The sequence below is a fragment of the Mytilus californianus genome, unplaced genomic scaffold, assembly GCF_021869535.1.
Source record: "Mytilus californianus isolate M0D057914Y unplaced genomic scaffold, xbMytCali1.0.p SCAF_11, whole genome shotgun sequence".
NCBI classification, from domain to species: Eukaryota; Metazoa; Mollusca; class Bivalvia; order Mytilida; family Mytilidae; genus Mytilus; species Mytilus californianus.
In genome coordinates this window covers 28,953,792-28,968,001 of record NW_026262593.1, presented here as the reverse complement: position 1 = coordinate 28,968,001, position 14,210 = coordinate 28,953,792, and positions in this window count along the sequence as shown.

Here is a 14,210-nt window from a genome sequence, read left to right as displayed (position 1 = left end):
TTTAATCAAATGGCTCCAAAAGCAAAGCTTCTTCTAGTGTTAAAAGACGAAATATAAGAACAGACTCTATAACGCTGCAAACATACCATGAGATAACAATCCTCTGTTGAAAGAAAAAAATAAGAATATAAAACAACAACTACCATAAATATCATCCTTTTTACATCCATCCGCAAAATAAAAAAGCTATAACAAAGACGTGAAAACTCCATGAAAACCTGAAGATGACGAGGCATTTCAAATGGGAAACTATATAAATAACACATAGCTGAGAGGGTGATAGAGCAGATTGTTACCCAGAGAAAACATTGTCAACTGAGGCGAAGCCAAAGTTGACAATGTTTTTTTTCGAGGGGAAACAATCTGCTCTATCACCCTCTCAGATATGTGTTATTTAATTTATCATACTGAATGTTCTGTTATTACTGTCTATTAAATTTCAAATTCGAAGTAATAAAATATGACGTCTTACATAACAATCATCAGTATTTATTAAAGCGCACACTTAAGCAAGCGTCTCCGTGAAGGGTAATAGAGTATTTGCCATGGGATAGAGTAAATTGTCACCCTCGTATTAACCAATCAAAATCTGGCATTTTGACATGAAGTATAATAAAATAAATAATCTTGTTCTCACTCATTTAGGATTAACAAGATCATCTAACAATTGCAAGTAATCCAGAATACACGCAGATGGCCACACCAGATAAACAAGTCTATAGTCTCTCACAAAGACTGACGTTCACAGTTCAAATGGTATATACGGGCTTGGAATATTTCATGTAAACACCTTAATAATGTCTCTATCCAGCTTCCTTCTCGATATTTAAATAAGGAAAATACAGTCACTCCATAAAAGGACAACCTCTGTATCGGTATACTTACTACCGGTAACAATTCCACACAAAACACAACACAGCCTCTTGTTTGGAATTATCAACAGGAAAAACGAAAATATTGGATCTCTTTAATATGCGTCAATATATTTTTGACAAATCAACAAGATTCTCTACTAAACAGTTGAAATTCCTAGAGCTGCACTACCTACCTTTCTTTATTCAAATATTCGGAAAAAAAGAATTATGCCAAAATCGAATGTAAATGAATGAGAAAATAAGCAGTTCATGACTACTGAACCAGGAAACTGCTCTAAGAATGTGAAGAAAGTCTTCTCTACAAAACTTAACAATCTCAAAATAAGAAACAGGTGTGACATATCCAGTTTGGGCTACAGTTTCTTCATCTGTTTCGTTCATTAGAAAAGTAATTACAGAAAGTCGAATGTAAACAGGAACCTATTTTTTACAAGCTCTTTGCTGATCCGTTCAAATTGTTGAAGTGAAACTGTTATTCCTCTTGAAGTACAATTTTAACCATTTCTTTTGGGGGTGTTTTCGGCAAACTCTTTAGTAGTTAGAGATGAACTGTATATATACAGAAAAATCTATCAACAACAAAAAAGACATTTTAGTCCTGGATTACATACTTGTGTTTAATCCATAGTGGTCTTTTATTAAGATGCATATTTACTGAGGTAAGATGGAGATACTTCCATGACGAGTAACGTTAAAAATCTTGCCAAAATTAAGTTATCAGGTTAGGGGTAGGGTTGAGCGCGCATAAACACGTTTCACCCCGCTCTTTATGTAACTGTCCCAATTCAGAAGTATGTAGTTCAGTGGTTGTCGTTGGTTCATGCCTGTTATATTTATTTTTCTTAAACTATTTTGTTATAAATTAGGCCGTTAGTATTCTCGTTTGAATTGTTTCATATTTTTCATGTCGGGGGCTCTTATAGCCGACTACACGGTTTGGGTTTTCTCATAGTTGAAGGCCGTGCGGTTTCCTATAATTGCTTACTTCCACTTTATTTGAACTCTGGTAGATAGTTTTCTAGGCATTCATACCACATCTCCTTATTTTTATATTAAGGGAATGCTTAGTCTGTTTTTGACGTCATCGATACATTTTTGGGCGTGACGGTAAGGAACAACTTTGTGAAATAGTTTGGATGTCACCATTTTAAAAATATATATACTGAATCGCCGTATCGCCCTTTAGGTCCAAATGGGCCCCAAAAGATAATTGCAAAGGATTTGTTTACATCTTTGTTCAAATAAAATATCCAACCTCACCGTGTAGAACGCCACATGCGGAGTGTTGGCTATGTTTGACACGAGGTGGCGATTTTGAAGCGGAGAAAAAGCTTAGGTAAAAGTATCAAATTTCTTTTTTTTTAGGATAAAGAACTACTTTTTGCAATTATACAAAAATTAAAATTATTTCCTATCATATAATTTAACCAAGTTCCAGCTTCTTAGTCAACATTTATTGGTTTTAAAGTTAATTTTTCATCGAAATTGAATTAACAAATAATACAAAAACAAAAAAATGCAAACAGCAACCCTACCAACAACCAAGGGTGAAATAAGGAGATCCGTGAAGCGTTTTGCCATGTATGAAACTGACATTCTATAGTGGTCAATCAGATTGTGGTGAAAACCGTAAAATTTTTGAATAGACGAACTCAATCTGTGAACAACATTACCTTTCATTGTGGCCTTTGCGTGAGCCGCTGAACCATTTCAAAACAATCTGCATACGGCCGCAACAACTTCAAACAAAACATTAGTTGGGAGATAAATACTCTATGGCTTTACAGTATACCCCCCCTCCCCCCCCCCCCCCCCCCCCCCGAAAAAATAAATTAATTAAAAATACGCAAACATACCTAAGGAGTAGTTAAAAGACAAACCGTAGAGCAGACATAACTTGGTACAAACCACAACCACAAACATAACATAAAACATAGATCACTGGAAACTTGAAAAACATGAACCACGCGAACTCTCATAAAAATCAGGATTAATCTCAGGTGCTCCGGTGTCTCATTACAATATGATATTACATCTTTTGACACCCTGTATGTGGTTGACTTTTTAAGAAAAAAATATAAAAAGTATGTTCCATTTTTGTAACATTTTGGCAAATTTTAAAGATAGTCTATTGGAAAAATATTTTAAATTGTTTTATAATTCCTTCAGAAAGATAATGTTTTTTTTTTTCCTATCCTCGAGGAAACTCTTCTTCCATCGAGAATCACATTCCGGCATATTCGAGAAAATATCATCTTTGCTCGGAGCTCATCTAGATCGGAGGCTCAGATTCCTTTTGTAATGTTTACTTACGGCGAGACTTTCGGCTGTGAAAAAAATTACAGGGATTTTCATATAACAAGTAATGGGAACTTTATTGACCTTATCATATATTTTTGATAGTTTTCCCCACCTATTCACACATTTTCAAGCTGGGAAATTTGACCTATTCCAGTGGCACGTCCTATCACCTTGTATATAGGAAATGGCCCCTGGAGGGCATTCCTACCATAAGTCAAGTGATCATCAGTGAAGAGACATTTTTGGCCGAAGTGCTTTTAGTTGAGTAACAAGTATCGAGTTATAAAAAGTGAGTATCGAGTAGCAAAAAAGTGAGTATCGAGAAGTAAAAATGAGTATCGATTAGCAAAACGTGAGTATCTAGTTATAACAAGTGAGTATCGAGTAAAAAAAGGTGAGTATCGAGTTATAAAAAGTGAGTATCGAGTTATAAAAAGTGAGTATCGAGTAGCAAAAAGTGAGTATTGTGTAAGAAAAGTGAGTATCGAGTTATAAAAAGTGAGTATCGAGTAGCAAAAGTGAGTATCGAGTAGCAAAAAGTGAGTATCGAGAAGTAAAAATGAGTATCGATTAGCAAAACGTGAGTATCTAATTATAACAAGAGAGTATCGAGTAAAAAAAGGTGAGTATCGAGTTATAAAAAGTGAGTAACGAGTAGCAAAAAAGTGAGTATCGATAAGTAAAAATGAGTATCGATTAGGAAAACGTGAGTATCTAGTTATAACAAGTGAGTATCGAGTAAAAAAAGGTGAGTATCGAGTTATAAAAAGTGAGTATCGAGTAGCAAACAGTGAGTATTGTGCAAGAAAAGTGAGTATCGAGTTATAAAAAGTGAGTATCGAGTAGCAAAAGTGAGTATCGAGTAGCAAAAAGTGAGTATCGAGTAGCAAAAGTGAGTATCGAGTAGCAAAAAGTGAGAAGTTAAATTAATAACCAACAAAAAAATATTTTTGTAGATACAATTGTTTTAACAAACAATTATCCAATTTATTAATCGAATCATACTATCCAATTTACAACATAGGGATCCGGGTTTGATTCTGTCGCATTGCTTGCATTTCACCAACTGTTCAACTGTAACAAATATTCTCGTCCTTCGATGGAATATGAAGTAAGACCTTTGGTTCTATTGCATTTCTGTGATGTAGTTCATTTAAACAAGACTTAAAATTATGTAGATAAGGAATTACACTTAACTGATATATTACAGGTTTTATATAAATATGAACAGGTAATGTTTCATTGACATTTTGTCTTGGATGGAGAGTTGTCTCATTGGCAATCATACCCCATCTTGTTATTAATCACTGAATTGAAATTTGCACAATTTATAGTCTGATGATTCTGTCGACAGCATTGTTTGTTCTGCATCCGTTGGTAAACTGTAACAAATTTTCTCATCATCCTCATGAATATGAAGCAAGAATTTTAGTTCCATTACATTTTGTGATATAGCTGATTTTAGCATAAGTTTTTTTTCATAGTTGAGGAATAACACTAAATTATTTCGAGGCTGTCTTAGGATTCGTGATTTAAGTAAAGATGTCCTAAACGTGTTGCAAATTAAAAAATAACATGAATTTATGAAAAAACTAAAATAAATATATAGTCTATTTTTCCTTAAATTTTGCTAAACGTTTTGATGAATATTCCCATAATTAGATATTTTGAAAATTGATTTATAAAAAGACAAAGTGTAATTATAAAGAATCTTTTAATTAGACACCAATATACATATGCAAATTAAAATGAAAGTCGAGGTCCTCCCCAGAGTAATGTTGTTTCCAATGCAACAATAACATTTTGGGAAGAAACTTAATTCATTTCAAAACCAAAAGAATTGCAGTGTTTTTATGAAAAAGCATTTAAGGATTCAATTTGGTTTATTTATTGACAAAAAATGTATTAAGAAATAGATAATACTATGTTTTGTTAGTTGTCGTTAATCTATGACAAGGTTTGTTTGTACATGTATGTCAAATGTCAGTGAACTACTTGTACTGAGAAATTTAAAAGGTAAAGATAGTTTATTAAGTGTTAAATAATATGTTAAATTAAATTTGCATTTAATGATGCATGTTTCAAAAGAAAATATACTTTATAAAAATATAAGATTAGTGGGTAAAATCAACAAAAGTATAATAGGTAGAAAAGCCGAAATAAACGAATCTCTGTTGCTTGTCTTATTGCTGATGCAACATTAACCCTTGCATCTTCTAAAAGTGATACATAGGTATCTGGAGTCGGTTTCACAAAAACACTTACGACTAAGATTGATCGTAAGTATACTGAATTGTTTATGACTTACGATCAATCTTAGTCGTAAGTTTTTTTTGTGAAACCGACTCCTGAAATACTTGATACTTTTGCATGTCCCGCTTCTGCAAGGTTTTAAGAAGGCGCATTTTCCATTTTAAACGCACGAAAAATATGTGATCGTCAGTCATGCCACCACTTGTACCATGCATGTAATTATATTATACTATTAGTCTTGAAGAATGTCTCCATTTTTTCACAGGCGGCATTGAACTGGTTTATGGTCTGTGCATGTAACATAGCATTTGCAAGATATATGAATTCGTTTGATTTTCTGATAATTTTCGTGAATGTCGCTGAACGCTTTGCTTATAATGAAATTCACACGAAACAGCTCTTTCCAACGTGTGAACTCAATAAATGTCCCTTATGCTACACCAGTTTGCATGGTTGTCACCGACTATAAATCCAAAAGGGTTGAACAGTTCTTACCAGGTACAAGCTTCAAGCATTTCATTGAGAAGTTCCCAAACTATTGTAAGATTATCTGTGTTTTCTTCTTCAACTTCCATTATAGCCAAGGAAACTAGTTTTCGTAATACTTGGTGATACATCCATAATGTTTACGTTTTAAATCCGCGGCATCGATTGTGTTTTGCATCAATGAAAGCAAATTCGTCCACCATGACACCACTCCCATCTCTATCCATTTCCAGGCAAATATTTGCCATTGCTTGAATAGATTTAAAAACAAAAAAAAGTTTTCCAATTACTAGTCAAAAGAACAAAAATTACAATCTAAGATTCCAAGTACTTTTTTAATATCTACCAATTTCAAGTTCCAAATTATGATCACATATTCTTAACTTCGTAATGAATTTACGAAATTCAAAATGTGATGAGTAAAATTCTCTCCCTGTAACTATTTTGAGATCCTTGTAGCGAAAAAGTTTATTTTGTTCACATAGTTTTTGTGAAGTTATTTATTGAAGTTTATATAATTGTTAGAAATTTCAACCTTAATTACTTGTTTCAGAGATATGACGTATTTTATAGATTCACATGCAGACAACTGTTTAGAGTCCTCTGTGTATTTAGGGCTAATGTATTTGGCAAATGTTTTCAAGGCATATACATATTATGCATCTACAATCGTAACAATGTCAAAAGATCAATGAAATATTACTTTCACATTAGTTCTTCCAAAATGGTCAACAAAAAGTATTAAGGATGCAAAGTTAATGCAAATTTCAAAGAGATAAATGAGGGAAATTGACTATACTCTGCGATGCATTTATATAAGATAGAAATCTATCAAATGTTTTTGAAATATTGCAAGTAGTTATTTGAATGCCTGGAATTGATCAGTAATAACAAAAGAAACAATCCATGAGATGATCATTCGTTAAAATAATTATTTTACAAACACAAAAATTATAACTTTTGTTACTCGATACTCACTTTTTACAACACGGTACTCACTGCTTGCTACTCGATACTCATTTTGTATAACTCGATACTCACTTTTTATAACTCAAAACTCACTTTTTGCCACTCCATACTCACTTTTTACAACTCGATAGTCACTTTTTACAACTCGATAGCCACTTTCTATAACTCGATAATCACTTTTTACAACTAGATACTCAATTTTTGCTACTCTATACTCACATTTTATTACTCGATACTCACTGTTTGATACTCGATACTCAATTTTTGCTACTCGATACTCACCTTTAATAACTCGATATCACTTTTTGCCTCTCAATAATTACTTTCAAAAACTCGATACTTGCTAATCGACAAAAAGAAATCATCCACTAGTGTAGCATAAAATACCACATGTACCATTTTTGATTTTCCTGTATCTGTCATATATTGCCAATGTAGAATAATAAATAATGAAATATTCATCGTAACATCTATTTAAGCAATATAGACATGAAATTTAAGAGTAGTCAATATGACTTTCTTAATCGAATATCTGTATTGCAAAATTTCAACCACAAGTGTCAAGAAAAAACAAATAAATTACATATGTGTACAAGAATACAACAAACGAATATTTTAATAAATACACAAATGTAAGATGATCTACTACATAATTATCATGAATCAATGTTGTGTGCGTCGCCCTCTGTTCTTAATGCCAGCCATAATCTTATCATCAAAAAGGAGATGAGGGAATTGTTTGTACATATTTTTAAACACTTTTTTTGTACTAACAATTTAACTAAGATTTTATGCAATATTAACTTAGCTTACTAGGGCCTTAGAAGCCCCTGGTAAAGACGATAAAACTAAATCATCTTGAAACTTGAAAATACGAATACCTGAAGTATCAAGAACTGGAGGATTACAATTATTATCAAAAACTGTATGTAAATCATTAAAACAGCAAATAAGCAATGGCATACTCGGGCTGTCTCCTTGTCTTTCACCTCTTAGAATACCAAAATATCAATTTATACAACAGGCCATTATGCTAAACATAATCCACCAGCATCTGTAAATAAATTGTATTCTTGCCCTGACTTAATGCATATATATCATGTGCAATAGTTAATTTGTATTTAATTATTTGAATTTATTCTTTCACATCAAGTTCTTATATATTGTTATTATAACTTAATTTATAGCTTTTCAACACTGAATCCAAGATGGTAAGGTCCTCAAGACAGTTATCACACTTGACTCAATCTCCATACAATTATGCTATCAAATGTTTTCAAGAAGATCCTTTGTACAATATATTTGATGAGTCCACAATATTCAAAATTGCCAAAGCTGTTTCTGATAGTGGTGAATTGAAGACATTTTTTATGACCTGTTCAGTAAAGTCTTCACACTCAAATCATAACTGAAGTTTTTATCATGACAAAGAGTTATCCTTCACAAAGTTTAAAGCTTTAGGACTCGGTGATTCAATTAATAAAGGATACACAGAGCACTTCAGTCAAAACGGTTTTGCATAAAACCAGGTTCAACCCACCATTTTTTCTCAAAATGTCCTGTACCAAGTTAGGAATATGGCAGTTGTTATCATATGTATGTTGGCGTTTGTGTTTGTTGCACTTCAGTGTTTCTGTTGTTCCGTTGTTTTCCTCTTATAGTTGATGTGTGTCCCTCGGTTTTGGTTTGTGACCCGGATTTGTTTCGCTTAATCGATTTATAACTTTTGAACAGCGGTATAATACTGTTGCCTTTATTTACACCACTAGACAACAAAAATGTCATCCAATTTTTTATGTTAGAATTATTAAATCAGCTGCTAACTGAACAATCCAAAAACAGAAACTATCCAATATATATCAATCAGAGCTCAGTGAGAATGTACAAAACATATTGTTTTACATATGAGGTTATAATATATGTGCCTACACAAAGCTTAAGGGTGACCTAATGTCAATGAATATAAGCTGTATTTAGCGATTTAGGACAAGACACCATTCGACATTACTACCATTTTAAACAAATATAACAATTGGACAGAGAAGAAAGACATAGGTGGTTTGATAACACCATCCGGCAATTTCTATATTTGTTGACCAGAGAATTAGACAGTGGTTAGGAAACATCTTGGTGACCAAGAACTAAATGCAAAGTCTCTCTTATGTGACAAATTAAAAGAACTTATAATGGAGTCATTCATGATCATATATTAGTATGATAAGGTATTTGTGGATATTGACTACGACAATTGTTTCAATCTTGGAGGACATCATTCACGTGTTTTTGACAATCCATGGTTTTTCTATTGCCAAAGTGGTAAGAAACAAAATGATAAATGACAAAGTCACAACAAGGAGATCGTTGTGTCTGAGACAAGTTTTGAAAGTACATGACAATTAACTCTATCATTTAAAGGTTAAGAACATCGGTTAGGTTTACAGTAATTCTTATTTATTCTGTTTTTATATTTATATGTTCTAATCAAGTTTGTTGTCATTATCATTAATTTACAATGTGCATGTATATAATGATGATTTATGTTAACATCACTGATTACAAAAAATGCTGCAATTTTACAATTCTTAGACATCCACTTGCAATCAAAGTGTATATTAAGCAGTAACAATGTTGTCTTCTTTTCCTTGTTTCAATGATCACTACTTTGTATCTTTTACTTATCTCTATTGGTTTTATTATACCTGTATTGTGGTAGTTTGGTGTTGTCAATAACATTTTCAATATTGTTAACATTGGTAATATTTCCACGCTATGGATTCAACGCTTGAGCTCAATCGGCACGTAACTGAGTCACATTAAATCATTAGGTACACTAGGGTTGTTATTGGGTCCTCATTTGTGTCTTTAGTGACCAGCTAAAGTTTCTGCACTTAGTTGCATAGTTAATTTCTGAGATGTTGTTACGTTTGGTCTTTGCATGACAGACTGATTTCATTCCTTCAAATAATTGAAAAAAGGATGATTTCAACCAATTTTCTCGAGGATCATCTGCTACTGTCAAGGGTTCCAAATCATGATTTATCTTGATGTACCCCTCAAACAGATTTCGCACATTTTGGCAACCAAAATGTGTGTGTCTCTGACACACTGTCATCAAACAACAGTTCTAATGCATTTGCTACGCTGTCGCTTAGAATTTGAACTGCCAAATTATCCTTCATGCACATAATGCTGCAAGGTCTATGTGGCTCCTTATAAAAATAATGAGTTGTGGTTTAATTGCCAATGAGACAGCTATCCACCAAAGTTCATATGAAGTGGATGTAAGTAATTATAGACAACCGTATGGCCTTCAGCAGTTAGAAAAACCCGAACCGTATAGTTGGTTATAAAAGGCCCCGACATGAAAAATATGAAACTGTTCAATTGAGAAAAGTAACGGCCTAATTTATAACAAAACAATTAACGAAAAAAAATATGACAGACATGAACCAACGACAACCATTGAACAACAAGCTCCTGACTTAGGACAGGTACATACATGATGTTGCGAGGTTAAATATGTTTGAAGGCGCAAACGTACCCTTAACCTAGGACAATAGAGCAACGACACAACACAAGAACAAACTATACAAAACTATAAAAAGAATTGAAAAAATCAAATAAACAGCAATAATCGATAACCACTAAATTACAGGCTCCTGACTTGGGACAGACACATATAGAATGTGACGGGGTTAAACATGCTTAAAGGCGCCAATCCTCACCTTACCAGTGACAGCTATTCCAAATGTTCTCTCAAAGACGCACAATGTGTATCCATGCGATGTCCTTTCCATGTTTCCATACTATTCTAGAGTTTTTATGCAAAAAGGAATTGCTGAAGCATTTTATGGCAGTTTTAATCAAATGAGGAATATTTGGTACTGATATAAATTTCTACTGTTGGGTTCATGGTAAAATAAACTGGTTCTTAGGAATTATCAACCTTGTGTAGTTGACAAAACGTCATTGCCTGATGCTCAATCGCCAGTACAAAATAAAACTTACAACTTTAACACACAATCTAACAATGAAACGGCCTTCAAGATGGTGGAATATAAAATTTCAAATTACTGGTTACACCTCTTACCATTGTCTCTAGTATGAACTTTGCAAGCGTAGTATTTCTAAGAAGATTTCCTAGGTCCACCTCATTACCAATGGAGTCTTAATCGCAATAGCTGCCAATCAACTCTTCAGTGTGCTTTCCTCTAGTATTTCTATTTCTTCGTTGTCTTCATACATAATGGAAAAAATGAAATTCTGCATAGAATAAAATAATGAAGCCGTTAAATGCCTAATGCCGACCTCCATCACAGAAAATGATCACACACCACTCTATTCTTGAAAAGTATGTATTTTATCATATTTTCTTCTAGCGAAAAACTCTTTCATTGAGCAAAGTTCTGTTATACAGTTTTAGTCTAAAATGACTGGTGTAGCAATTAAATGTGAACTATTTCTTGTTAATTAATCTTAAAAAAATGTTCGCATGACAGTACTGAATACTAGGGCTTCTGGACTTGTGATACCTTGGAGGACTTACAGTCCATTAGCAGAGGTATTGTGCCCGTGAAAGTAAGATATGCACGAGACAAAACGTTTTAGATATAGTTAATGTACTATACTAAGATTACAATCCTCTTTGAAAAAAATTGATTTATGATGATTTTGGTGGTTCTGTTTAGGCCAATTAAGTTTTTTGTTTACCTGATTAGTGTTTCGTGTAGTTAGCTTTACAAACATTTTTTGATGTAACAGCAGGTTTTTTTTTGTGGCGGAGGACGCCAGAGTATAACGAGAGAACGACTGGTTGCAAGAGAAAAAAAAATTGTTTCGAGCATACCTTACTACCACTGGGTTGATACCTCCAGCACCACCAGTTGTTCAGTTTTATCATAAAAACACGGATTAGTTTTGTTGTTTGCTGTTTTAGAAATTAGAAAATACTTTAAAATCAGGAATGAATATCCCTCATGCGTAGCTCTGATTTCTTGTCCAGGCTGGCAATACATTTGGTCCCTTTTCATTACTTCAGCTCTTCAACGTTTCTATGTGGTTTTGAGTTTTTTAAATTTGTTGACCTCGAGCATCACATAATAGACAATAATTGTCGAAATGTACACCTGGTGCATTAACAATGGCAGCGTTAAATGTAATTACACAGAAGATGCGAATTGCTTAATATCAGGACCATCATAATGGACATTGTGTTAACTGCCTTCGATGATCTGGGTTTAGAATGCCCAACTAAGTGAACAGCAGTCAATGATTTTCCCTGTTAAATGCAGATATTTGATATTTACTTTATCGTTGACTTTAAAGCGGCAGCTCATATGTTGCAATAAAAAGGAATCGACGGCCAAAAATATTCAACTTTCAAGATAAATATGAATCAAATTATGTTCATTGAATGGACAGGAAAAGGGTTAAGTGACCAGTGATGTGACTATAGATTTATTTTTTTTGATTTAAAAACTTGTTTCAAATTTTAATATTATATGACATTATATCTAGCTTTATGTTTCGACCGAACACATCACATCTTTTAATACATTTAAATTTAGCAAACACGATATTGGTAGCCAAAATATTTAAAATCACGACTGTTTGATTTGTAGAATGTCAACATAGCTTATGTAATACGTGTAAATACGAAACATTTATGGGTCAGAAAAACGGGTAGCAGAATGACTAGGTGCATAACTTGATACCAAATATGCAATAACTGTGACACAATACGAAAATAGTTTATTTATGTACACATGTCAAGGAGAAGCATTTATGTGACATACATCGTGGATAATTGTCTAATTGGCAATCATACTACATACCATTAGTCATTTTGTAACCGCTTTGAATTAGCTTTTAGAAATTGCGAGTACTCTTAAAAATGGCCCAGTCTCAGATATTGACAAAATTACTGCACAAAGATCACTAACTAGTGTAGTTCATTACATGATTCGCATTAGACTTGCAACTGTGTTTGTATAATTTTCCAGGGCGTCAGAATAGACCATTATACAATGATATTTTAGTCTTTTGCGCGTAACGTTAAAATTATTTTCCTTAATGTTCCAGTAACTTTATAATCTTTTACCACAAGAATTATTTTTACAAAATATTTGTTGAATCTCGTCCATATATCTTGTTTCTTTTTAACTCTATTAACAGAAACTTGCTAATATTTAGCTTTAAGCTGCAAATAAGCGCTTCAATTACATTTTGTATAATTGGCCCGAATACTCGTTTTCTGCATTGATATTCACGAAATAGAAATTGCATAGACCATGTCGACAAAAACATTATTCTACAACATAGATTTAATTCAAAGTCATAAAGGATTTTCATATATAAGCAATGAATGCCTTCTATTTGACAAACGGAGTTTTAATTGAAACCTGTATAATATCTTGACGAGCGAAGTCCAGTCGTAAAAAATGTATGAGGATAGTTAATCACACCACATCATCTTATTTTCATATGGAAGAAACAAATTTATTTTCTAGTCAAGAAGTAAAAGATGAATACACAGATAAAAAGATAAACAATGTGTATAGACAGTACATAGTAAACATTATAATTATACAAACGTAATCAGACACCAGAATCGCACGTGCACTCATAAACATCACTCTCTTTCCGGAGGATCACATGCGTACTCTCAAATCAGCATTCAGAATTAAACATTTGTATGAACGATAATTTAATTTAATACTGCCATTTATACATCACTGACCACATAACATAGTACTGCTCTCTCTAATTGTACCTAAAGCACATGAAATATGTAAAAATAAAATATGTATCCACCTCCAAAATTAAAATGGAATTTACATTAATTGTTAAATGAATCCTTTTTATTTTTTCCCAGAACTTTATACAAGTAATATTTTAAAAAGATAACACAATTGACAAAATGCTCATTCTCAGTTGTCCATTATGGATGATTTTATTAAACGATTTAGCTAAGTTCAATTGATCTATCCGATTTTTGCATGTTTCCATTAATTACGTTTAAAAGGACACATACTTTTATTGTTTTATGATTGTGTTCTCGTTAAGTTTTAACTGAAACTCTTTTATAAGTTTTTCACAACTGTCAATTTATTCTAAATAAGTTATCTTAGCTAGTCGTGCTAGTGGACAACGTGTCCCTGTAATCCACATGCAACCATCATTTTTATCTCGAAAAAAAGTTGGAGTGTACTTTGTTTTCATCATTTGGTCAAATTAAACAGAATCATGCCTCAATCCGTATGAAAATAAGAAGATCTGATAGTATTGCCAAGAAGACTACTTAAACTAAATACCGAACAAGGTGCA